This window comes from Platichthys flesus, chromosome 16 (genome assembly GCF_949316205.1).
Source record: "Platichthys flesus chromosome 16, fPlaFle2.1, whole genome shotgun sequence".
Lineage (NCBI taxonomy): Eukaryota > Metazoa > Chordata > Actinopteri > Pleuronectiformes > Pleuronectidae > Platichthys > Platichthys flesus.
In genome coordinates, this window is record NC_084960.1 from 21,184,310 (window position 1) to 21,210,760 (window position 26,451).

At 40.8% G+C, this 26,451-nt stretch overlaps 15 non-coding genes across 15 annotated transcripts; all 15 read left to right on the top strand.

Annotated features, from left to right (window-relative positions):
* Window positions 1-1,709: 1,709 nt before the first annotated feature.
* On the top strand, window positions 1,710-1,782 carry trnam-cau (transfer RNA methionine (anticodon CAU)). Its single transcript has one exon. It is a non-coding gene; the product is annotated as a tRNA-Met (tRNA).
* A 987-nt stretch (window positions 1,783-2,769) lies between these two features.
* trnag-gcc (transfer RNA glycine (anticodon GCC)) lies at window positions 2,770-2,840 on the top strand. The gene has a single exon. It is a non-coding gene; the product is annotated as a tRNA-Gly (tRNA).
* Window positions 2,841-5,445: 2,605 nt separating this feature from the next.
* Window positions 5,446-5,518, top strand: trnam-cau (transfer RNA methionine (anticodon CAU)). The gene has a single exon. It is a non-coding gene; the product is annotated as a tRNA-Met (tRNA).
* Window positions 5,519-6,505: 987 nt separating this feature from the next.
* On the top strand, window positions 6,506-6,576 carry trnag-gcc (transfer RNA glycine (anticodon GCC)). The gene has a single exon. It is a non-coding gene; the product is annotated as a tRNA-Gly (tRNA).
* A 1,793-nt stretch (window positions 6,577-8,369) lies between these two features.
* Window positions 8,370-8,440, top strand: trnag-gcc (transfer RNA glycine (anticodon GCC)). The gene has a single exon. It is a non-coding gene; the product is annotated as a tRNA-Gly (tRNA).
* Window positions 8,441-11,102: 2,662 nt separating this feature from the next.
* On the top strand, window positions 11,103-11,175 carry trnam-cau (transfer RNA methionine (anticodon CAU)). Its single transcript has one exon. It is a non-coding gene; the product is annotated as a tRNA-Met (tRNA).
* Window positions 11,176-12,023: 848 nt separating this feature from the next.
* Window positions 12,024-12,094, top strand: trnag-gcc (transfer RNA glycine (anticodon GCC)). The gene has a single exon. It is a non-coding gene; the product is annotated as a tRNA-Gly (tRNA).
* Window positions 12,095-12,865: 771 nt separating this feature from the next.
* trnam-cau (transfer RNA methionine (anticodon CAU)) lies at window positions 12,866-12,938 on the top strand. Its single transcript has one exon. It is a non-coding gene; the product is annotated as a tRNA-Met (tRNA).
* Window positions 12,939-13,913: 975 nt separating this feature from the next.
* On the top strand, window positions 13,914-13,984 carry trnag-gcc (transfer RNA glycine (anticodon GCC)). Its single transcript has one exon. It is a non-coding gene; the product is annotated as a tRNA-Gly (tRNA).
* Window positions 13,985-15,804: 1,820 nt separating this feature from the next.
* trnag-gcc (transfer RNA glycine (anticodon GCC)) lies at window positions 15,805-15,875 on the top strand. The gene has a single exon. It is a non-coding gene; the product is annotated as a tRNA-Gly (tRNA).
* Window positions 15,876-18,483: 2,608 nt separating this feature from the next.
* Window positions 18,484-18,556, top strand: trnam-cau (transfer RNA methionine (anticodon CAU)). Its single transcript has one exon. It is a non-coding gene; the product is annotated as a tRNA-Met (tRNA).
* A 987-nt stretch (window positions 18,557-19,543) lies between these two features.
* trnag-gcc (transfer RNA glycine (anticodon GCC)) lies at window positions 19,544-19,614 on the top strand. Its single transcript has one exon. It is a non-coding gene; the product is annotated as a tRNA-Gly (tRNA).
* Window positions 19,615-21,409: 1,795 nt separating this feature from the next.
* trnag-gcc (transfer RNA glycine (anticodon GCC)) lies at window positions 21,410-21,480 on the top strand. The gene has a single exon. It is a non-coding gene; the product is annotated as a tRNA-Gly (tRNA).
* A 2,610-nt stretch (window positions 21,481-24,090) lies between these two features.
* trnam-cau (transfer RNA methionine (anticodon CAU)) lies at window positions 24,091-24,163 on the top strand. The gene has a single exon. It is a non-coding gene; the product is annotated as a tRNA-Met (tRNA).
* A 987-nt stretch (window positions 24,164-25,150) lies between these two features.
* Window positions 25,151-25,221, top strand: trnag-gcc (transfer RNA glycine (anticodon GCC)). The gene has a single exon. It is a non-coding gene; the product is annotated as a tRNA-Gly (tRNA).
* The last annotated feature ends 1,230 nt before the right edge of the window (window positions 25,222-26,451 follow it).

A 26,451-nucleotide genomic window follows, 5' to 3' on the forward strand; every position in this document is an offset into this window, starting at 1 on the left:
AACAAGAAAGGAGCTGAAACTGTGGAAACTCTTCAGTTAAGGTGCACTTGTATTTTCTGCTGAAGAATTCAAAGAGTAGTTGTACGTTTCTGGTGAAAGACAGAGCCAGCTACAAGTTGTGCTACTTGCAGACCAGGGAGTGCTTGTTTATTAAGTACAGAGAATATAGACTGACAGAGCGTTCCATGGCTGCTATAACCCTAACATTTGATATTATTTCTGAGGAGGTGATATAATATATACGTTTATGCCGTAGATGTGCAGGGACCGAGCATTCATAGTTGTGCTTGAGTTGTGCTGCAAATACACAGCCGAAACACTAGTAGCATTAGAGTTTCTTTGCTAGCGTTGAGTATCTTCCGGTATCCTGTCAGCTTATTTACAAATTCTCTGGCCTCTGCTTACTTCCTAAACAATGGCGAAAGTTAGTCAGCGGATCGTGTTGGAGTTGGAACTGGTAGATTCTGAAGAGCAATGACTTGTACATAAGAACGGCAACGAAGAAAAGAAAGATGTCGTCCGTTTTTGTTCCTTCAACTCAATTCGAATCTGGCTGCGAATCTGCCGGAAATGCAATGCTATCAAGCGGACCAATCACAGCTCTTACGGTTTTTATAGATAAAAATGCATGGGTCAGACCTTCTCTTAGGTGTCTTGCAGTTGGTTGCCAGGCTTGAGAGAGAGATACAAACCCTTCTCTTTTCTTACCATTGAACAATTGGCCCCGTCACGCCTTGAGGCATGTGTCAGTACCTCTCTTTCTATCGGCAGTCGAAAAAATAGCAGACAAACTGTCAAGACACAGTATACTGGCACCTTAAGTGGACCTCGTCGAAAAAACAAGAAGGTGAAATTTCCATAAAATATGCATTGGTGGTTCAGTGGTTGAATTCTCGTCTGCCACGCATGAGGCCCGGGTTCGATTCCCAGCTAATGCAGTCGACTAACTCTGGCCAAACTACTTTTATCTCGAAGGTTGAGTCTAATGGTCGTCATTTCCTTCTGGAATTTGTGTCTTTGTGCACTAGAAAATGAAAAGATAGTAAAGTGTACCATTCTATCATTTGAAATTTTAATCTTTTATGTGGCAACGAGTTTGACTTGAAAGTGAGATCACAAACTGCAAGTAAGAACTGTTCATCAATAAGCAACATAAAGTAACCACACAGCTTTCTGTTTACAGGGTATGGGTATGAAGGTATGTCTAAGAATCTCTTAGGATCAAAAGCCTTAGCACTTCAAGTCTATATCACTTTTGTATTGGGCTGTTGTTTGTGGCAGGCCAGCTAGGCTTTAAGCCCCACCCTGCCCCAGGTGTGAGTTGTTTGTTCATCAAGAGGACTATCGTTATTGCGATAAAATACTCAAACTTAAATAGGAAGGGATTCTGAGTTTTACATAGACTACATACTTCCACTACTAGCTACAATTGCTTAGAAATGACTTTAAAAGCGTGGATATGTCATCAGCTGGTAACTTTTCTTCCGGACTGTTGAAAGGTTGGACAGGAACACTTGTCCTGACCCAATGGCTCTGTTAATAACATGTGGACTATTTGGACAAAAAAGTACTGGAGATCAATGTTCTAGAATACAAACATGTAACAAACATTTTCTGACTTTTGATATGATGGTTTTGTGACGGACATGACGTCTTTCAAATTTCTCTTTGTTTTACCAAAGGTTTTTACCCACTATTATAGGAAACAGGCCTCGTTGGCGCAGTAGGCAGCGCGTCAGTCTCATAATCTGAATGTCGTGAGTCCAACCCTCACACGGGGCAGGTGTCATATTGTCTTATATGATCTTCTTATTACAGCAAGGTTCCAGTGTTAATTCAACAAGATAAGAGGATCCTCTTTGAAAAGAGCTTCAACTGTGGAAACTCTTCAGTGGATTGACTCATGTGCTTTAAGGTGCACTTGTATTTCCTGCTGAAAAATTCAAAGAGTAGTTGTACGTTTCTGGTGAAAGACAAAGCCAGCTACAAGTTGTGCTACTTGCAGACCAGGGAGTGCTTGTTTATTAAGTACAGAGAATATAGACTGACAGAGCGTTCCATAGCTGCTATAACCCTAACATTTGATATTATTTCTGAGGAGGTGATATAATATATACGTTTATGCCGTAGATGTGCAGGGACCGAGCATTCATAGTTGTGCTTGAGTCGTGCTGCAAATACACAGCCGAAACGCTAGTAGCATTAGAGTCTCTATGCTAGCGTTGACTATCTTCCGGTTTCCTGTCAGCTTATTTTCAAATTCTTTGGCCTCTGCTTACTTCCTAAACAATGGCGAAAGTTAGTCATCGGATCGTGTTGGAGTTGGAACTGGTAGATTCTGAAGAGCAATGACTTGTACATAAAGAACGGCAACGGAGAAAAGAAAGATGTCGTCCGTTTTTCTTCCTCCAACTCAATTGAAATCTGGCTGCGAATCTGCCAGAAATGCGATGTTATCAAGCGGACCAATCACAGCTCTTATTGTGTTTATAGATAAAAATGCATGGGTCAGACCTTCTCTTGGGTGTCTTGCAGTTGGTTGTTCACATTAAAAGTAACAGACATAGCTAAGTCAGGCTTGAGAGAAAGATGCAAACCCTTCTCTTTTCTTACCATTGAACAATTGGCCCCGTCACGCCTTGAGGCATGTGTCAGTACCTCTCTTTCTATCGGCAGTGGAAAAAATAGCAGACAAACTGTCAAGGCAGAGTATACTGGCACCTTAAGTGGACCTCGTCGAAAAAAAAAGGTGAAATTTCCATAAAATATGCATTGGTGGTTCAGTGGTAGAATTCTCGCCTGCCACGCGGGAGACCCGGGTTCAATTCCCGGCTAATGCAGTCGACTAACTTTGGCCAAACTACTTGTATCTCGAAGGTTGAGTCTAATGGTCGTCATTTCCTTCTGGAATTTGTGTCTTTGTGCACTAGAAAATGAAAAGATAGTAAAGTGTACCATTCTATCATTTGAAATTTTAATCTTTTATGTGGCAACGAGTTTGACTTGAAATTGAGATCACAAACTGCAAGTAAGAACTGTTCATCAATAAGCAACATAAAGTAACCACACAGCTTTCTGTTTACAGGGTATGGGTATGAAGGTATGTCTAAGAATCTCATAGGATCAAAAGCCTTAGCCCTTCAGGTCTAAATCACTTTTGTATTGGGCTGTTGATTGTGGCAGGCCAGCTAGCATTTAAGCCCCACCCTGCCCCTGGTGTGAGTTGTTTGTTCATCAAGAGGACTATCGTTATTGCGATAAAATACTCAAAGTTAAATAGGAAGGGATTCTGAGTTTTACATAGACTACATACTTCCACTACTAGCTACAATTGCTTAGAAATTACTTTAAAAGCGTGGATATGTCATCAGCTGGTAACTTTTCTTCCGGACTATTGAAAGGTTGGACAGAAACACTTGTCCTGACCCAATGGCTCTGTTAATAACATGTGGACTATTTGGACAAAAAAGTACTGGAGATCAATGTTCTAGAATACAAACATGTAACAAACATTTTCTGACTTTTGATATGATGGTTTTGTGACGGACATGAAGTCTTTCAAATTTCTCTTTGTTTTACCCAAGGTTTTTGCCCATTTTTGTAGGAAACAGGCCTCGTTGGCGCAGTAGTCAGCGCGTCAGTCACATGATCTAAAGGTTGTGAGTTCAACTCTCACACGGGGCAAGTGTCATATTGTCTTATATGATCTTCTTATTACAGCAAGGTTCCAGTGTTAATTCAACAAGAAAGGAGCTGAAACTGTGGAAACTCTTCAGTTAAGGTGCACTTGTATTTTCTGCTGAAGAATTCAAAGAGTAGTTGTACGTTTCTGGTGAAAGACAGAGCCAGCTACAAGTTGTGCTACTTGCAGACCAGGGAGTGCTTGTTTATTAAGTACAGAGAATATAGACTGACAGAGCGTTCCATGGCTGCTATAACCCTAACATTTGATATTATTTCTGAGGAGGTGATATAATATATACGTTTATGCCGTAGATGTGCAGGGACCGAGCATTCATAGTTGTGCTTGAGTTGTGCTGCAAATACACAGCCGAAACACTAGTAGCATTAGAGTTTCTTTGCTAGCGTTGAGTATCTTCCGGTATCCTGTCAGCTTATTTACAAATTCTCTGGCCTCTGCTTACTTCCTAAACAATGGCGAAAGTTAGTCAGCGGATCGTGTTGGAGTTGGAACTGGTAGATTCTGAAGAGCAATGACTTGTACATAAGAACGGCAACGAAGAAAAGAAAGATGTCGTCCGTTTTTGTTCCTTCAACTCAATTCAAATCTGGCTGCGAATCTGCCGGAAATGCAATGCTATCAAGCGGACCAATCACAGCTCTTACGGTGTTTATAGATAAAAATGCATGGGTCAGACCTTCTCTTAGGTGTCTTGCAGTTGGTTGTCAGGCTTGAGAGAGAGATACAAACCCTTCTCTTTTCTTACCATTGAACAATTGGCCCCGTCACGCCTTGAGGCATGTGTCAGTATCTCTCTTTCTATCGGCAGTGGAAAAAATAGCAGACAAACTGTCAAGGCAGACTATACTGGCACCTTAAGTGGACCTCGTTGAAAAAAAAAGGTGAATTTTCTTGAAGTATGCATTGGTGGTTCAGTGGTAGAATTCTTGCCTGCCACGCGGGAGGCCCGTGTTCGATTCCCGGCTAATGCAGTCAACTAACTTTGGCCAAACTACTTGTATCTCGAAGGTTGAGTCTAATGGTCGTCATTTCCTTCTGGAATTTGTGTCTTTGTGCACTAGAAAATCAAAAGATATTAAAGTGTACCATTCTATCATTTGAAATTTTAATCTTTTATGTGGCAACGAGTTTGACTTGAAATTGAGATCACAAACTGCAAGTAAGAACTGTTCATCAATAAGCAACATAAAGTAACCACACAGCTTTCTGTTTACAGGGTATGGGTATGAAGGTATGTCTAAGAATCTCATAGGATCAAAAGCCTTAGCCCTTCAGGTCTAAATCACTTTTGTATTGGGCTGTTGTTTGTGGCAGGCCAGCTAGCATTTAAGCCCCACCCTGCCCCTGCTGTGAGTTGTTTGTTCATCAAGAGGACTATCGTTATTGCGATAAAATACTCAAAGTTAAATAGGAAGGGATTCTGAGTTTTACATAGACTACATACTTCCACTACTAGCTACAATTGCTTAGAAATGACTTTAAAAGCGTGGATATGTCATCAGCTGGTAACTTTTCTTCCGGACTATTGAAAGGTTGGACAGGAACACTTGTCCTGACCCAATGGCTCTGTTAATAATTGGTGGACTATTTGGAAAAAAAAGTACTGGAGATCAATGTTCTATAATACAAACATGTAACAAACATTTTCTGACTTTTGATATGATGGTTTTGTGACGTACATGACGTCTTTCAAATTTCTCTTTGTTTTACCCAAGGTTTTTGCCCATTTTTTTAGGAAACAGGCCTCGTTGGCGCAGTAGGCAGCGCGTCAGTCTCATAATCTGAAGGTCGTGAGTTCAACCCTCACACAGGGCAGGTGTCATATTGTCTTATATGATCTTCTTATTACAGCAAGGTTCCAGTGTTAATTCAACAAGATAAGAGGATCCTCTTTGAAAAGAGCTTCAACTGTGGAAACTCTTCAGTGGATTGACTCATGTGCTTTAAGGTGCACTTGTATTTCCTGCTGAAAAATTCAAAGAGTAGTTGTCCGTTTCTGGTGAAAGACAAAGCCAGCTACAAGTTGTGCTACTTGCAGACCAGGGAGTGCTTGTTTATTAAGTACAGAGAATATAGACTGACAGAGCGTTCCATAGCTGCTATAACCCTAACATTTGATATTATTTCTGAGGAGGTGATATAATATATACGTTTATGCCGTAGATGTGCAGGGACCGAGCATTCATAGTTGTGCTTGAGTCGTGCTGCAAATACACAGCCGAAACGCTAGTAGCATTAGAGTCTCTATGCTAGCGTTGACTATCTTCCGGTTTCCTGTCAGCTTATTTTCAAATTCTCTGGCCTCTGCTTACTTCCTAAACAATGGCGAAAGTTAGTCATCGGATCGTGTTGGAGTTGGAACTGGTAGATTCTGAAGAGCAATGACTTGTACATAAAGAACGGCAACGGAGAAAAGAAAGATGTCGTCCGTTTTTCTTCCTCCAACTCAATTGAAATCTGGCTGCGAATCTGCCAGAAATGCGATGCTATCAAGCGGACCAATCACAGCTCTTATTGTGTTTATAGATAAAAATGCATGGGTCAGACCTTCTCTTAGGTGTCTTGCAGTTGGTTGTTCACATTAAAAGTAACAGACATAGCTAAGTCAGGCTTGAGAGAAAGATGCAAACCCTTCTCTTTTCTTACCATTGAACAATTGGCCCCGTCACGCCTTGAGGCATGTGTCAGTACCTCTCTTTCTATCGGCAGTGGAAAAAATAGCAGACAAACTGTCAAGGCAGAGTATACTGGCACCTTAAGTGGACCTCGTTGAAAAAAAAAGGTGAAATTTCCATAAAGTATGCATTGGTGGTTCAGTGGTAGAATTCTTGCCTGCCACGCGGGAGGCCCGGGTTCGATTCCCGGCTAATGCAGTCGACTAACTTTGGCCAAACTACTTGTATCTCGAAGGTTGAGTCTAATGGTCGTCATTTCCTTCTGGAATTTGTGTCTTTGTGCACTAGAAAATCAAAAGATAGTAAAGTGTACCATTCTATCATTTGAAATTTTAATCTTTTATGTGGCAACGAGTTTGACTTGAAATTGAGATCACAAACTGCAAGTAAGAACTGTTCATCAATAAGCAACATAAAGTAACCACACAGCTTTCTGTTTACAGGGTATGGGTATGAAGGTATGTCTAAGAATCTCATAGGATCAAAAGCCTTAGCCCTTCAGGTCTAAATCACTTTTGTATTGGGCTGTTGATTGTGGCAGGCCAGCTAGCATTTAAGCCCCACCCTGCCCCTGGTGTGAGTTGTTTGTTCATCAAGAGGACTATCGTTATTGCGATAAAATACTCAAAGTTAAATAGGAAGGGATTCTGAGTTTTACATAGACTACATACTTCCACTACTAGCTACAATTGCTTAGAAATTACTTTAAAAGCGTGGATATGTCATCAGCTGGTAACTTTTCTTCCGGACTATTGAAAGGTTGGACAGAAACACTTGTCCTGACCCAATGGCTCTGTTAATAACATGTGGACTATTTGGACAAAAAAGTACTGGAGATCAATGTTCTAGAATACAAACATGTAACAAACATTTTCTGACTTTTGATATGATGGTTTTGTGACGGACATGAAGTCTTTCAAATTTCTCTTTGTTTTACCCAAGGTTTTTGCCCACTATCATAGGAAACTGGCCTCGTTGGCGCAGTAGTCAGCGGTCAGTCACATGATCTAAAGGTTGTGAGTTCAACTCTCACACGGGCAAGTGTCATATTGTCTTATATGATCTTCTTATTACAGCAAGGTTCCAGTGTTAATTCAACAAGAAAGGAGCTGAAACTGTGGAAACTCTTCAGTTAAGGTGCACTTGTATTTTCTGCTGAAAAATTCAAAGAGTAGTTGTACGTTTCTGGTGAAAGACAGAGCCAGCTACAAGTTGTGCTACTTGCAGACCAGGGAGTGCTTGTTTATTAAGTACAGAGAATATAGACTGACAGAGCGTTCCATAGCTGCTATAACCCTAACATTTGATATTATTTCTGAGGAGGTGATATAATATATACGTTTATGCCGTAGATGTGCAGGGACAGAGCATTCATAGTTGTGCTTGAGTCGTGCTACAAATACACAGCCGAAACGCTAGTAGCATTAGAGTTTCTATGCTAGCGTTGAGTATCTTCCGGTTTCCTGTCAGCTTATTCACAAATTCTCTGGCCTCTGCTTACTTCCTAAACAATGGCGAAAGTTAGTCATCGGATCGTGTTGGAGTTGGAACTCGTAGATTCTGAAGAGCAATGACTTGTACATAAAGAACGGCAACGGAGAAAAGAAAGATGTCGTCCGTTTTTCTTCCTCCAACTCAATTGAAATCTGGCTGCGAATCTGCCAGAAATGCGATGCTATCAAGCGGACCAATCACAGCTCTTATTGTGTTTATAGATAAAAATGCATGGGTCAGACCTTCTCTTAGGTGTCTTGCAGTTGGTTGTTCACATTAAAAGTAACAGACATAGCTAAGTCAGGCTTGAGAGAAAGATGCAAACCCTTCTCTTTTCTTACCATTGAACAATTGGCCCCGTCACGCCTTGAGGCATGTGTCAGTACCTCTCTTTCTATCGGCAGTGGAAAAAATAGCAGACAAACTGTCAAGGCACAGTATACTGGCACCTCAAGTGGACCTCGTCGAAAAAAAAAGGTGAAATTTCCATAAAATATGCATTGGTGGTTCAGTGGTAGAATTCTCGCCTGCCACGCGGGAGGCCCGGGTTCAATTCCCGGGTAATGCAGTCGACTAACTTTGGCCAAACTACTTGTATCTCGAAGGTTGAGTCTAATGGTCGTCATTTCCTTCTGGAATTTGTGTCTTTGTGCACTAGAAAATGAAAAGATAGTAAAGTGTACCATTCTATCATTTGAAATTTTAATCTTTTATGTGGCAACGAGTTTGACTTGAAATTGAGATCACAAACTGCAAGTAAGAACTGTTCATCAATAAGCAACATAAAGTAACCACACAGCTTTCTGTTTACAGGGTATGGGTATGAAGGTATGTCTAAGAATCTCATAGGATCAAAAGCCTTAGCCCTTCAGGTCTAAATAACTTTTGTATTGGGCTGTTGTTTGTGGCAGGCCAGCTAGCATTTAAGCCCCACCCTGCCCCAGGTGTGAGTTGTTTGTTCATCAAGAGGACTATCGTTATTGCGATAAAATACTCAAAGTTATATAGGAAGGGATTCTGAGTTTTACATAGACTACATACTTCCACTACTAGCTACAATTGCTTAGAAATGACTTTAAAAGCGTGGATATGTCATCAGCTGGTAACTTTTCTTCCGGACTGTTGAAAGGTTGGACAGGAACACTTGTCCTGACCCAATGGCTCTGTTAATAACATGTGGACTATTTGGACAAAAAAGTACTGGAGATCAATGTTCTAGAATACAAACATGTAACAAACATTTTCTGACTTTTGATATGATGGTTTTGTGAAGGACATGACGTCTTTCAAATTTCTCTTTGTTTTACCTAAGGTTTTGTACCCACTATTATAGGAAACAGGCCTCGTTGGCGCAGTAGTCAGTGCGTCAGTCTCATAATCTGAAGGTCGTGAGTTCAACTCTCACACCGGGCAGTTGTCATATTGTCTTATATGATCTTCTTATTACAGCAAGGTTCCAGTGTTAATTCAACAAGTTAAGAGGATCCTCTTTGAAACTGTGGAAACTCTTCAGTGGATTGACTCATGTGCTTTAAGGTGCACTTGTATTTCCTGCTGAAAAATTCAAAGAGTACTTGTACGTTTCTGGTGAAACACAGAGCCAGCTACAAGTTGTGCTACTTGCAGACCAGGGAGTGCTTGTTTATTAAGTACAGAGAATATAGACTGACAGAGCGTTCCATGGCTGCTATAACCCTAACATTTGATATTATTTCCGAGGAGGTGATATAATATATATGTTTATGCCGTAGATGTGCAGGGACCGAGCATTCATAGTTGTCCTTGAGTCGTGCTGCAAATACACAGCCGAAACGCTAGTAGCATTAGAGTTTCTATGCTAGCGTTGCGTATCTTCCGGTTTCCTGTCAGCTTATTTACAAATTATCTGGCCTCTGCTTACTTCCTAAACAATGACAAAAGTTAGTCAGCGGATCGTGTTGGAGTTGGAACTGGTAGATTCTGAAGAGCAATGACTTGTACATAAAGAACGGCAACGAAGAAAAGAACGATGTAGTCCGTTTTTGTTCCTTCAACTCAATTCAAATCTGGCTGTGAATCTGCCGGAAATGCAATGCTATCAAGCGGACCAATCACAGCTCTTATGGTGATTATAGTTAAAAATGCATGGGTCAGACCTTCTTTTAGGTGTCTTGCCGTTGGTTGTTCACATTAAAAGTAACAGACATAGCTAAGTCAGGCTTGAGAGAAAGATACAAACCCTTCTCTTTTCTTACCATTGAACAATTGGCCCCGTCACGCCTTGAGGCATGTGTCAGTACCTCTCTTTCTATCGGCCGTGGAAAAAATAGCAGACAAACTGTCAAGGCACAGTATACTGGCAACTTAAGTGGACCTCGTCAAAAAAAAAGTAACATTTCCATAAAGTATGCATTGGTGGTTCAGTGGTAGAATTCTTGCCTGCCACGCGGGAGGCCCGGGTTCGATTCCCGGATAATGCAGTCGACTAACTTTGGCCAAACTACTTGTATCTCGAAGGTTGAGTCTAATGGTCGTCATTTCCTTCTGGAATTTGTGTCTTTGTGCACTAGAAAATGAAAAGATAGTAAAGTGTACCATTCTATCATTTGAAATTTTAATCTTTTATGTGGCAACGAGTTTGACTTGAAATTGAGATCACAAACTGCAAGTAAGAACTGTTCATCAATAAGCAACATAAAGTAACCACACAGCTTTCTGTTTACAGGGTATGGGTATGAAGGTATGTCTAAGAATCTCATAGGATCAAAAGCCTTAGCCCTTCAGGTCTAAATCACTTTTGTATTGGGCTGTTGTTTGTGGCAGGCCAGCTAGCATTTAAGCCCCACCCTGCCCCTGCTGTGAGTTGTTTGTTCATCAAGAGGACTATCGTTATTGCGATAAAATACTCAAAGTTAAATAGGAAGGGATTCTGAGTTTTACATAGACTACATACTTCCACTACTAGCTACAATTGCTTAGAAATTACTTTAAAAGCGTGGATATGTCATCAGCTGGTAACTTTTCTTCCGGACTATTGAAAGGTTGGACAGAAACACTTGTCCTGACCCAATGGCTCTGTTAATAACATGTGGACTATTTGGACAAAAAAGTACTGGAGATCAATGTTCTAGAATACAAACATGTAACAAACATTTTCTGACTTTTGATATGATGGTTTTGTGACGGACATGAAGTCTTTCAAATTTCTCTTTGTTTTACCCAAGGTTTTTGCCCATTTTTGTAGGAAACAGGCCTCGTTGGCGCAGTAGGCAGCGCGTCAGTCTCATAATCTGAAGGTCGTGAGTTCAACCCTCACACGGGGCAGGTGTCATATTTTCTTATATGATCTTCTTATTACAGCAAGGTTCCAGTGTTAATTCAACAAGATAAGAGGATCCTCTTTGAAAAGAGCTTCAACTGTGGAAACTCTTCAGTGGATTGACTCATGTGCTTTAAGGTGCACTTGTATTTCCTGCTGAAAAATTCAAAGAGTAGTTGTACTATTCTGGTGAAAGACAGAGCCAGCTACAAGTTGTGCTACTTGCAGACCAGGGAGTGCTTGTTTATTAAATACAGAGAATATAGACTGACAGAGCGTTCCATAGCTGCCATAGCATTAGAGTTTCTATGCTAGCGTTGAGTATCTTCCGGTTTCCTGTCAGCTTATTTTCAAATTCTCTTCCTAAACAATGGCGAAAGTTAGTCATCGGATCGTGTTGGAGTTGGAACTGGTAGATTCTGAAGAGCAATGACTTGTACATAAAGAACGGCAACGGAGAAAAGAAAGATGTCGTCCGTTTTTCTTCCTCCAACTCAATTGAAATCTGGCTGCGAATCTGCCAGAAATGCGATGCTATCAAGCGGACCAATCACAGCTCTTATTGTGTTTATAGATAAAAATGCATGGGTCAGACCTTCTCTTAGGTGTCTTGCAGTTGGTTGTTCACATTAAAAGTAACAGACATAGCTAAGTCAGGCTTGAGAGAAAGATGCAAACCCTTCTCTTTTCTTACCATTGAACAATTGGCCCCGTCACGCCTTGAGGCATGTGTCAGTACCTCTCTTTCTATCGGCAGTGGAAAAAATAGCAGACAAACTGTCAAGGCACAGTATACTGGCACCTTAAGTGGACCTCGTCAAAAATTCAAGAAGGTGAAATTTCCATAAAATATGCATTGGTGGTTCAGTGGTAGAATTCTCGTCTGCCACGCGGGAGGCCCGGGTTCGATTCCCGGCTAATGCAGTCGACTAACTCTGGCCCAACTACTTTTATCTCGAAGGTTGAATCAAATGGTCGTCATTTCCTTCTGGAATTTGTGTCTTTGTGCACTAGAAAATGAAAAGATAGTAAAGTGTATCATTCTATCATTTGAAATTTTAATCTTTTATGTGGCAACGAGTTTGACTTGAAAGTGAGATCACAAACTGCAAGTAAGAACTGTTCATCAATAAGCAACATAAAGTAACCACACAGCTTTCTGTTTACAGGGTATGGGTATGAAGGTATGTCTAAGAATATCATAGGATCAAAAGCCTTAGCCCTTCAGGTCTAAATCACTTTTGTATTGGGCTGTTGTTTGTGGCAGGCCAGCTAGCATTTAAGCCCCACCCTGCCCCTGCTGTGAGTTGTTTGTTCATCAAGAGGACTATCGTTATTGCGATAAAATACTCAAAGTTAAATAGGAAGGGATTCTGAGTTTTACATAGACTACATACTTCCACTACTAGCTACAATTGCTTAGAAATTACTTTAAAAGTGTGGATATGTCATCAGCTGGTAACTTTTCTTCCGGACTATTGAAAGGTTGGACAGAAACACTTGTCCTGACCCAATGGCTCTGTTAATAACATGTGGACTATTTGGACAAAAAAGTACTGGAGATCAATGTTCTAGAATACAAACATGTAACAAACATTTTCTGACTTTTGATATGATGGTTTTGTGACGGACATGACGTCTTTCAAATTTCTCTTTGTTTTACCCAAGGTTTTTACCCACTATTATAGGAAACAGGCCTCGTTGGCGCAGTAGTCAGTGCGTCAGTCTCATAATCTGAAGGTCGTGAGTTCAACTCTCACACGGGGCAACTGTCATATTGTCTTATATGATCTTCTTATTACAGCAAGGTTCCAGTGTTAATTCAACAAGTTAAGAGGATCCTCTTTGAAACTGTGGAAACTCTTCAGTGGATTGACTCATGTGCTTTAAGGTGCACTTGTATTTCCTGCTGAAAAATTCAAAGAGTAGTTGTACTATTCTGGTGAAAGACAGAGCCAGCTACAAGTTGTGCTACTTGCAGACCAGGGAGTGCTTGTTTATTAAGTACAGAGAATATAGACTGACAGAGCGTTCCATGGCTGCTATAACCCTAACATTTGATATTATTTCCGAGGAGGTGATATAATATATACGTTTATGCCGTAGATGTGCAGGGACCGAGCATTCATAGTTGTCCTTGAGTCGTGCTGCAAATACACAGCCGAAACACTAGTAGCATTAGAGTTTCTATGCTAGCGTTGCGTATCTTCCGGTTTCCTGTCAGCTTATTTACAAATTCTCTGGCCTCTGCTTACTTCCTAAACAAAGACAGAAGTTAGTCAGCGGATCGTGTTGGAGTTGGAACTGGTAGATTCTGAAGAGCAATGACTTGTACATAAAGAACGGCAACGAAGAAAAGAACGATGTAGTCCGTTTTTGTTCCTTCAACTCAATTCAAATCTGGCTGTGAATCTGCCGGAAATGCAATGCTATCAAGCGGACCAATCACAGCTCTTATGGTGATTATAGTTAAAAATGCATGGGTCAGACCTTCTCTTAGGTGTCTTGCACTTGGTTGTTCACATTAAAAGTAACAGACATAGCTAAGTCAGGCTTGAGAGAAAGATACAAACCCTTCTCTTTTCTTACCATTGAACAATTGGCCCCGTCACGCCTTGAGGCATGTGTCAGTACCTCTCTTTCTATCGGCAGTGGAAAAAATAGCAGACAAACTGTCAAGGCACAGTATACTGGCAACTTAAGTGGACCTCGTCAAAAAAAAAGTAACATTTCCATAAAGTATGCATTTGTGGTTCAGTGGTAGAATTCTTGCCTGCCACGCGGGAGGCCCGGGTTCGATTCCCGGCTAATGCAGTCGACTAACTTTGGCCAAACTACTTGTATCTCCAAGGTTGAGTCTAATGGTCGTCATTTCCTTCTGGAATTTGTGTCTTTGTGCACTAGAAAATGAAAAGATAGTAAAGTGTACCATTCTATCATTTGAAATTTTAATCTTTTATGTGGCAACGAGTTTGACTTGAAAGTGAGATCACAAACTGCAAGTAAGAACTGTTCATCAATAAGCAACATAAAGTAACCACACAGCTTTCTGTTTACAGGGTATGGGTATGAAGGTATGTCTAAGAATCTCTTAGGATCAAAAGCCTTAGCACTTCATGTCTATATCACTTTTGTATTGGGCTGTTGTTTGTGGCAGGCCAGCTAGGCTTTAAGCCCCACCCTGCCCCAGGTTTGAGTTGTTTGTTCATCAAGAGGACTATCGTTATTGCGATAAAATACTCAAACTTAAATAGGAAGGGATTCTGAGTTTTACATAGACTACATACTTCCACTACTAGCTACAATTGCTTAGAAATGACTTTAAAAGCGTGGATATGTCATCAGCTGGTAACTTTTCTTCCGGACTATTGAAAGGTTGGACAGGAACACTTGTCCTGACCCAATGGCTCTGTTAATAACATGTGGACTATTTGGACAAAAAAGTACTGGAGATCAATGTTCTAGAATACAAACATGTAACAAACATTGTCTGACTTTTGATATGATGGTTTTGTGACGGACATGACGTCTTTCAAATTTCTCTTTGTTTTACCCAAGGTTTTTATCCACTATTATAGGAAACAGGCCTCGTTGGCGCAGTAGTCAGTGCGTCAGTCTCATAATCTGAAGGTCGTGAGTTCAACCCTCACACCGGGCAAGTGTCATATTGTCTTATATGATCTTCTTATTACAGCAAGGTTCCAGTGTTAATTCAACAAGTTAAGAGGATCCTCTTTGAAACTGTGGAAACTCTTCAGTGGATTGACTCATGTGCTTTAAGGTGCATTGTATTTCCTGCTGAAAAATTCAAAGAGTAGTTGTACGTTTCTGGTGAAAGACAGAGCCAGCTACAAGTTGTGCTACTTGCAGACCAGGGAGTGCTTGTTTATTAAGTACAGAGAATATAGACTGACAGAGCGTTCCATGGCTGCTATAACCCTAACATTTGATATTATTTCTGAGGAGGTTATATAATATATACGTTTATGCCGTAGATGTGCAGGGGCCGAGCATTCATAGTTGTGCTTGAGTTGTGCTGCAAATACACAGCCGAAACGCTAGTAGCATTAGAGTTTCTATGCTAGCGTTGAGTATCTTCCGGTTTCCTGTCAGCTTATTTACAAATTCTCTGGCCTCTGCTTACTTCCTAAACAATGGCGAAAGTTAGTCATCGGATCGTGTTGGAGTTGGAACTGGTAGATTCTGAAGAGCAATGACTTGTACATAAAGAACGGCAACGGAGAAAAGAAAGATGTCGTCCGTTTTTCTTCCTCCAACTCAATTGAAATCTGGCTGCGAATCTGCCAGAAATGCGATGTTATCAAGCGGACCAATCACAGCTCTTATTGTGTTTATAGATAAAAATGCATGGGTCAGACCTTCTCTTGGGTGTCTTGCACTTGGTTGTTCACATTAAAAGTAACAGACATAGCTAAGTCAGGCTTGAGAGAAAGATGCAAACCCTTCTCTTTTCTTACCATTGAACAATTGGCCCCGTCACGCCTTGAGGCATGTGTCAGTACCTCTCTTTCTATCGGCAGTGGAAAAAATAGCAGACAAACTGTCAAGGCAGAGTATACTGGCACCTTAAGTGGACCTCGTCGAAAAAAAAAGGTGAAATTTCCATAAAATATGCATTGGTGGTTCAGTGGTAGAATTCTCGCCTGCCACGCGGGAGGCCCGGGTTCAATTCCCGGCTAATGCAGTCGACTAACTTTGGCCAAACTACTTGTATCTCGAAGGTTGAGTCTAATGGTCGTCATTTCCTTCTGGAATTTGTGTCTTTGTGCACTAGAAAATGAAAAGATAGTAAAGTGTACCATTCTATCATTTGAAATTTTAATCTTTTATGTGGCAACGAGTTTGACTTGAAATTGAGATCACAAACTGCAAGTAAGAACTGTTCATCAATAAGCAACATAAAGTAACCACACAGCTTTCTGTTTACAGGGTATGGGTATGAAGGTATGTCTAAGAATCTCATAGGATCAAAAGCCTTAGCCCTTCAGGTCTAAATCACTTTTGTATTGGGCTGTTGATTGTGGCAGGCCAGCTAGCATTTAAGCCCCACCCTGCCCCTGGTGTGAGTTGTTTGTTCATCAAGAGGACTATCGTTATTGCGATAAAATACTCAAAGTTAAATAGGAAGGGATTCTGAGTTTTACATAGACTACATACTTCCACTACTAGCTACAATTGCTTAGAAATTACTTTAAAAGCGTGGATATGTCATCAGCTGGTAACTTTTCTTCCGGACTATTGAAAGGTTGGACAGAAACACTTGTCCTGACCCAATGGCTCTGTTAATAACATGTGGACTATTTGGACAAAAAAGTACTGGAGATCAATGTTCTAGAATACAAACATGTAACAAACATTTTCTGACTTTTGATATGATGGTTTTGTGACGGACATGAAGTCTTTCAAATTTCTCTTTGTTTTACCCAAGGTTTTTGCCCACTATCATAGGAAACTGGCCTCGTTGGCGCAGTAGTCAGCGGTCAGTCACATGATCTAAAGGTTGTGAGTTCAACTCTCACACGGGCAAGTGTCATATTGTCTTATATGATCTTCTTATTACAGCAAGGTTCCAGTGTTAATTCAACAAGAAAGGAGCTGAAACTGTGGAAACTCTTCAGTTAAGGTGCACTTGTATTTTCTGCTGAAGAATTCAAAGAGTAGTTGTACGTTTCTGGTGAAAGACAGAGCCAGCTACAAGTTGTGCTACTTGCAGACCAGGGAGTGCTTGTTTATTAAGTACAGAGAATATAGACTGACAGAGCGTTCCATGGCTGCTATAACCCTAACATTTGATATTATTTCTGAGGAGGTTATATAATATATACGTTTATGCCGTAGATGTGCAGGGACCGAGCATTCATAGATGTGCTTGAGTCGTGCTGCAAATACACAGCCAAAACGCTAGTAGCATTAGAGTTTCTATGCTAGCGTTGAGTATCTTCCGGTATCCTGTCAGCTTATTTACAAATTCTCTGGCCTCTGCTTACTTCCTAAACAACGGCTAAAGTTAGTCAGCGGATCGTGTTGGAGTTGGAACTGGTAGATTCTGAAGAGCAATGACTTGTACATAAGAACGGCAACGAAGAAAAGAAAGATGTCGTCCGTTTTTTGTTCCTTCAACTCAATTCGAATCTGGCTGCGAATCTGCCGGAAATGCAATGCTATCAAGCGGACCAATCACAGCTCTTACTGTGTTTATAGATAAAAATGCATGGGTCAGACCTTCTCTTAGGTGTCTTGCAGTTGGTTGTCAGGCTTGAGAGAGAGATACAAACCCTTCTCTTTTCTTACCATTGAACAATTGGCCCCGTCACGCCTTGAGGCATGTGTCAGTACCTCTCTTTCTATCGGCAGTCGAAAAAATAGCAGACAAACTGTCAAGACACAGTATACTGGCACCTTAAGTGGACCTCGTCGAAAAAACAAGAAGGTGAAATTTCCATAAAATATGCATTGGTGGTTCAGTGGTTGAATTCTCGTCTGCCACGCATGAGGCCCGGGTTCGATTCCCAGCTAATGCAGTCGACTAACTCTGGCCAAACTACTTTTATCTCGAAGGTTGAGTCTAATGGTCGTCATTTCCTTCTGGAATTTGTGTCTTTGTGCACTAGAAAATGAAAAGATAGTAAAGTGTACCATTCTATCATTTGAAATTTTAATCTTTTATGTGGCAACGAGTTTGACTTGAAAGTGAGATCACAAACTGCAAGTAAGAACTGTTCATCAATAAGCAACATAAAGTAACCACACAGCTTTCTGTTTACAGGGTATGGGTATGAAGGTATGTCTAAGAATCTCTTAGGATCAAAAGCCTTAGCACTTCAAGTCTATATCACTTTTGTATTGGGCTGTTGTTTGTGGCAGGCCAGCTAGGCTTTAAGCCCCACCCTGCCCCAGGTGTGAGTTGTTTGTTCATCAAGAGGACTATCGTTATTGCGATAAAATACTCAAACTTAAATAGGAAGGGATTCTGAGTTTTACATAGACTACATACTTCCACTACTAGCTACAATTGCTTAGAAATGACTTTAAAAGCGTGGATATGTCATCAGCTGGTAACTTTTCTTCCGGACTGTTGAAAGGTTGGACAGGAACACTTGTCCTGACCCAATGGCTCTGTTAATAACATGTGGACTATTTGGACAAAAAAGTACTGGAGATCAATGTTCTAGAATACAAACATGTAACAAACATTTTCTGACTTTTGATATGATGGTTTTGTGACGGACATGACGTCTTTCAAATTTCTCTTTGTTTTACCCAAGGTTTTTACCCACTATTATAGGAAACAGGTCTCGTTGGCGCAGTAGGCAGCGCGTCAGTCTCATAATCTGAAGGTCGTGAGTTCAACCCTCACACGGGGCAGGTGTCATATTGTCTTATATGATCTTCTTATTACAGCAAGGTTCCAGTGTTAATTCAACAAGATAAGAGGATCCTCTTTGAAAAGAGCTTCAACTGTGGAAACTCTTCAGTGGATTGACTCATGTGCTTTAAGGTGCACTTGTATTTCCTGCTGAAAAATTCAAAGAGTAGTTGTACGTTTCTGGTGAAAGACAAAGCCAGCTACAAGTTGTGCTACTTGCAGACCAGGGAGTGCTTGTTTATTAAGTACAGAGAATATAGACTGACAGAGCGTTCCATAGCTGCTATAACCCTAACATTTGATATTATTTCTGAGGAGGTGATATAATATATACGTTTATGCCGTAGATGTGCAGGGACCGAGCATTCATAGTTGTGCTTGAGTCGTGCTGCAAATACACAGCCGAAACGCTAGTAGCATTAGAGTCTCTATGCTAGCGTTGACTATCTTCCGGTTTCCTGTCAGCTTATTTTCAAATTCTTTGGCCTCTGCTTACTTCCTAAACAATGGCGAAAGTTAGTCATCGGATCGTGTTGGAGTTGGAACTGGTAGATTCTGAAGAGCAATGACTTGTACATAAAGAACGGCAACGGAGAAAAGAAAGATGTCGTCCGTTTTTCTTCCTCCAACTCAATTGAAATCTGGCTGCGAATCTGCCAGAAATGCGATGTTATCAAGCGGACCAATCACAGCTCTTATTGTGTTTATAGATAAAAATGCATGGGTCAGACCTTCTCTTGGGTGTCTTGCAGTTGGTTGTTCACATTAAAAGTAACAGACATAGCTAAGTCAGGCTTGAGAGAAAGATGCAAACCCTTCTCTTTTCTTACCATTGAACAATTGGCCCCGTCACGCCTTGAGGCATGTGTCAGTACCTCTCTTTCTATCGGCAGTGGAAAAAATAGCAGACAAACTGTCAAGGCAGAGTATACTGGCACCTTAAGTGGACCTCGTCGAAAAAAAAAGGTGAAATTTCCATAAAATATGCATTGGTGGTTCAGTGGTAGAATTCTCGCCTGCCACGCGGGAGGCCCGGGTTCAATTCCCGGCTAATGCAGTCGACTAACTTTGGCCAAACTACTTGTATCTCGAAGGTTGAGTCTAATGGTCGTCATTTCCTTCTGGAATTTGTGTCTTTGTGCACTAGAAAATGAAAAGATAGTAAAGTGTACCATTCTATCATTTGAAATTTTAATCTTTTATGTGGCAACGAGTTTGACTTGAAATTGAGATCACAAACTGCAAGTAAGAACTGTTCATCAATAAGCAACATAAAGTAACCACACAGCTTTCTGTTTACAGGGTATGGGTATGAAGGTATGTCTAAGAATCTCATAGGATCAAAAGCCTTAGCCCTTCAGGTCTAAATCACTTTTGTATTGGGCTGTTGATTGTGGCAGGCCAGCTAGCATTTAAGCCCCACCCTGCCCCTGGTGTGAGTTGTTTGTTCATCAAGAGGACTATCGTTATTGCGATAAAATACTCAAAGTTAAATAGGAAGGGATTCTGAGTTTTACATAGACTACATACTTCCACTACTAGCTACAATTGCTTAGAAATGACTTTAAAAGCGTGGATATGTCATCAGCTGGTAACTTTTCTTCCGGACTATTGAAAGGTTGGACAGAAACACTTGTCCTGACCCAATGGCTCTGTTAATAACATGTGGACTATTTGGACAAAAAAGTACTGGAGATCAATGTTCTAGAATACAAACATGTAACAAACATTTTCTGACTTTTGATATGATGGTTTTGTGACGGACATGAAGTCTTTCAAATTTCTCTTTGTTTTACCCAAGGTTTTTGCCCACTATCATAGGAAACTGGCCTCGTTGGCGCAGTAGTCAGCGCGTCAGTCACATGATCTAAAGGTTGTGAGTTCAACTCTCACACGGGGCAAGTGTCATATTGTCTTATATGATCTTCTTATTACAGCAAGGTTCCAGTGTTAATTCAACAAGAAAGGAGCTGAAACTGTGGAAACTCTTCAGTTAAGGTGCACTTGTATTTCCTGCTGAAAAATTCAAAGAGTAGTTGTACGTTTCTGGTGAAAGACAAAGCCAGCTACAAGTTGTGCTATTTGCAGACCAGGGAGTGCTTGTTTATTAAGTACAGAGAATATAGACTGACAGAGCGTTCCATAGCTGCTATAACCCTAACATTTGATATTATTTCTGAGGAGGTGATATAATATATACGTTTATGCCGTAGATGTGCAGGGACCGAGCATTCATAGTTGTGCTTGAGTCGTGCTGCAAATACACAGCCGAAACGCTAGTAGCATTAGAGTCTCTATGCTAGCGTTGACTATCTTCCGGTTTCCTGTCAGCTTATTTTCAAATTCTCTGGCCTCTGCTTACTTCCTAAACAATGGCGAAAGTTAGTCATCGGATCGTGTTGGAGTTGGAACTGGTAGATTCTGAAGAGCAATGACTTGTACATAAAGAACGGCAACGGAGAAAAGAAAGATGTCGTCCGTTTTTCTTCCTCCAACTCAATTGAAATCTGGCTGCGAATCTGCCAGAAATGCGATGCTATCAAGCGGACCAATCACAGCTCTTATTGTGTTTATAGATAAAAATGCATGGGTCAGACCTTCTCTTAGGTGTCTTGCAGTTGGTTGTTCACATTAAAAGTAACAGACATAGCTAAGTCAGGCTTGAGAGAAAGATGCAAACCCTTCTCTTTTCTTACCATTGAACAATTGGCCCCGTCACGCCTTGAGGCATGTGTCAGTACCTCTCTTTCTATCGGCAGTGGAAAAAATAGCAGACAAACTGTCAAGGCACAGTATACTGGCACCTCAAGTGGACCTTGTCGAAAAAAAAAGGTGAAATTTCCATAAAATATGCATTGGTGGTTCAGTGGTAGAATTCTCGCCTGCCACGCGGGAGGCCCGGGTTCGATTCCCGGCTAATGCAGTCGACTAACTTTGGCCAAACTACTTGTATCTCGAAGGTTGAGTCTAATGGTCGTCATTTCCTTCTGGAATTTGTGTCTTTGTGCACTAGAAAATGAAAAGATAGTAAAGTGTACCATTCTATCATTTGAAATTTTAATCTTTTATGTGGCAACGAGTTTGACTTGAAATTGAGATCACAAACTGCAAGTAAGAACTGTTCATCAATAAGCAACATAAAGTAACCACACAGCTTTCTGTTTACAGGGTATGGGTATGAAGGTATGTCTAAGAATCTCATAGGATCAAAAGCCTTAGCCCTTCAGGTCTAAATCACTTTTGTATTGGGCTGTTGATTGTGGCAGGCCAGCTAGCATTTAAGCCCCACCCTGCCCCTGGTGTGAGTTGTTTGTTCATCAAGAGGACTATCGTTATTGCGATAAAATACTCAAAGTTAAATAGGAAGGGATTCTGAGTTTTACATAGACTACATACTTCCACTACTAGCTACAATTGCTTAGAAATTACTTTAAAAGCGTGGATATGTCATCAGCTGGTAACTTTTCTTCCGGACTATTGAAAGGTTGGACAGAAACACTTGTCCTGACCCAATGGCTCTGTTAATAACATGTGGACTATTTGGACAAAAAAGTACTGGAGATCAATGTTCTAGAATACAAACATGTAACAAACATTTTCTGACTTTTGATATGATGGTTTTGTGACGGACATGAAGTCTTTCAAATTTCTCTTTGTTTTACCCAAGGTTTTTGCCCACTATCATAGGAAACTGGCCTCGTTGGCGCAGTAGTCAGCGTGTCAGTCACATGATCTAAAGGTTGTGAGTTCAACTCTCACACGGGGCAAGTGTCATATTGTCTTATATGATCTTCTTATTACAGCAAGGTTCCAGTGTTAATTCAACAAGAAAGGAGCTGAAACTGTGGAAACTCTTCAGTTAAGGTGCACTTGTATTTTCTGCTGAAGAATTCAAAGAGTAGTTGTACGTTTCTCGTGAAAGACAGAGCCAGCTACAAGTTGTGCTACTTGCAGACCAGGGAGTGCTTGTTTATTAAGTACAGAGAATATAGACTGACAGAGCGTTCCATGGCTGCTATAACCCTAACATTTGATATTATTTCTGAGGAGGTTATATAATATATACGTTTATGCCGTAGATGTGCAGGGACCGAGCATTCATAGATGTGCTTGAGTCGTGCTGCAAATACACAGCCAAAACGCTAGTAGCATTAGAGTTTCTATGCTAGCGTTGAGTATCTTCCGGTATCCTGTCAGCTTATTTACAAATTCTCTGGCCTCTGCTTACTTCCTAAACAACGGCTAAAGTTAGTCAGCGGATCGTGTTGGAGTTGGAACTGGTAGATTCTGAAGAGCAATGACTTGTACATAAGAACGGCAACGAAGAAAAGAAAGATGTCGTCCGTTTTTTGTTCCTTCAACTCAATTCGAATCTGGCTGCGAATCTGCCGGAAATGCAATGCTATCAAGCGGACCAATCACAGCTCTTACTGTGTTTATAGATAAAAATGCATGGGTCAGACCTTCTCTTAGGTGTCTTGCAGTTGGTTGTCAGGCTTGAGAGAGAGATACAAACCCTTCTCTTTTCTTACCATTGAACAATTGGCCCCGTCACGCCTTGAGGCATGTGTCAGTACCTCTCTTTCTATCGGCAGTCGAAAAAATAGCAGACAAACTGTCAAGACACAGTATACTGGCACCTTAAGTGGACCTCGTCGAAAAAACAAGAAGGTGAAATTTCCATAAAATATGCATTGGTGGTTCAGTGGTTGAATTCTCGTCTGCCACGCATGAGGCCCGGGTTCGATTCCCAGCTAATGCAGTCGACTAACTCTGGCCAAACTACTTTTATCTCGAAGGTTGAGTCTAATGGTCGTCATTTCCTTCTGGAATTTGTGTCTTTGTGCACTAGAAAATGAAAAGATAGTAAAGTGTACCATTCTATCATTTGAAATTTTAATCTTTTATGTGGCAACGAGTTTGACTTGAAAGTGAGATCACAAACTGCAAGTAAGAACTGTTCATCAATAAGCAACATAAAGTAACCACACAGCTTTCTGTTTACAGGGTATGGGTATGAAGGTATGTCTAAGAATCTCTTAGGATCAAAAGCCTTAGCACTTCAAGTCTATATCACTTTTGTATTGGGCTGTTGTTTGTGGCAGGCCAGCTAGGCTTTAAGCCCCACCCTGCCCCAGGTGTGAGTTGTTTGTTCATCAAGAGGACTATCGTTATTGCGATAAAATACTCAAACTTAAATAGGAAGGGATTCTGAGTTTTACATAGACTACATACTTCCACTACTAGCTACAATTGCTTAGAAATGACTTTAAAAGCGTGGATATGTCATCAGCTGGTAACTTTTCTTCCGGACTGTTGAAAGGTTGGACAGGAACACTTGTCCTGACCCAATGGCTCTGTTAATAACATGTGGACTATTTGGACAAAAAAGTACTGGAGATCAATGTTCTAGAATACAAACATGTAACAAACATTTTCTGACTTTTGATATGATGGTTTTGTGACGGACATGACGTCTTTCAAATTTCTCTTTGTTTTACCCAAGGTTTTTACCCACTATTATAGGAAACAGGCCTCGTTGGCGCAGTAGGCAGCGCGTCAGTCTCATAATCTGAAGGTCGTGAGTTCAACCCTCACACGGGGCAGGTGTCATATTGTCTTATATGATCTTCTTATTACAGCAAGGTTCCAGTGTTAATTCAACAAGATAAGAGGATCCTCTTTGAAAAGAGCTTCAACTGTGGAAACTCTTCAGTGGATTGACTCATGTGCTTTAAGGTGCACTTGTATTTCCTGCTGAAAAATTCAAAGAGTAGTTGTACGTTTCTGGTGAAAGACAAAGCCAGCTACAAGTTGTGCTACTTGCAGACCAGGGAGTGCTTGTTTATTAAGTACAGAGAATATAGACTGACAGAGCGTTCCATAGCTGCTATAACCCTAACATTTGATATTATTTCTGAGGAGGTGATATAATATATACGTTTATGCCGTAGATGTGCAGGGACCGAGCATTCATAGTTGTGCTTGAGTCGTGCTGCAAATACACAGCCGAAACGCTAGTAGCATTAGAGTCTCTATGCTAGCGTTGACTATCTTCCGGTTTCCTGTCAGCTTATTTTCAAATTCTTTGGCCTCTGCTTACTTCCTAAACAATGGCGAAAGTTAGTCATCGGATCGTGTTGGAGTTGGAACTGGTAGATTCTGAAGAGCAATGACTTGTACATAAAGAACGGCAACGGAGAAAAGAAAGATGTCGTCCGTTTTTCTTCCTCCAACTCAATTGAAATCTGGCTGCGAATCTGCCAGAAATGCGATGTTATCAAGCGGACCAATCACAGCTCTTATTGTGTTTATAGATAAAAATGCATGGGTCAGACCTTCTCTTGGGTGTCTTGCAGTTGGTTGTTCACATTAAAAGTAACAGACATAGCTAAGTCAGGCTTGAGAGAAAGATGCAAACCCTTCTCTTTTCTTACCATTGAACAATTGGCCCCGTCACGCCTTGAGGCATGTGTCAGTACCTCTCTTTCTATCGGCAGTGGAAAAAATAGCAGACAAACTGTCAAGGCAGAGTATACTGGCACCTTAAGTGGACCTCGTCGAAAAAAAAAGGTGAAATTTCCATAAAATATGCATTGGTGGTTCAGTGGTAGAATTCTCGCCTGCCACGCGGGAGGCCCGGGTTCAATTCCCGGCTAATGCAGTCGACTAACTTTGGCCAAACTACTTGTATCTCGAAGGTTGAGTCTAATGGTCGTCATTTCCTTCTGGAATTTGTGTCTTTGTGCACTAGAAAATGAAAAGATAGTAAAGTGTACCATTCTATCATTTGAAATTTTAATCTTTTATGTGGCAACGAGTTTGACTTGAAATTGAGATCACAAACTGCAAGTAAGAACTGTTCATCAATAAGCAACATAAAGTAACCACACAGCTTTCTGTTTACAGGGTATGGGTATGAAGGTATGTCTAAGAATCTCATAGGATCAAAAGCCTTAGCCCTTCAGGTCTAAATCACTTTTGTATTGGGCTGTTGATTGTGGCAGGCCAGCTAGCATTTAAGCCCCACCCTGCCCCTGGTGTGAGTTGTTTGTTCATCAAGAGGACTATCGTTATTGCGATAAAATACTCAAAGTTAAATAGGAAGGGATTCTGAGTTTTACATAGACTACATACTTCCACTACTAGCTACAATTGCTTAGAAATGACTTTAAAAGCGTGGATATGTCATCAGCTGGTAACTTTTCTTCCGGACTATTGAAAGGTTGGACAGAAACACTTGTCCTGACCCAATGGCTCTGTTAATAACATGTGGACTATTTGGACAAAAAAGTACTGGAGATCAATGTTCTAGAATACAAACATGTAACAAACATTTTCTGACTTTTGATATGATGGTTTTGTGACGGACATGAAGTCTTTCAAATTTCTCTTTGTTTTACCCAAGGTTTTTGCCCACTATCATAGGAAACTGGCCTCGTTGGCGCAGTAGTCAGCGCGTCAGTCACATGATCTAAAGGTTGTGAGTTCAACTCTCACACGGGGCAAGTGTCATATTGTCTTATATGATCTTCTTATTACAGCAAGGTTCCAGTGTTAATTCAACAAGAAAGGAGCTGAAACTGTGGAAACTCTTCAGTTAAGGTGCACTTGTATTTCCTGCTGAAAAATTCAAAGAGTAGTTGTACGTTTCTGGTGAAAGACAAAGCCAGCTACAAGTTGTGCTATTTGCAGACCAGGGAGTGCTTGTTTATTAAGTACAGAGAATATAGACTGACAGAGCGTTCCATAGCTGCTATAACCCTAACATTTGATATTATTTCTGAGGAGGTGATATAATATATACGTTTATGCCGTAGATGTGCAGGGACCGAGCATTCATAGTTGTGCTTGAGTCGTGCTGCAAATACACAGCCGAAACGCTAGTAGCATT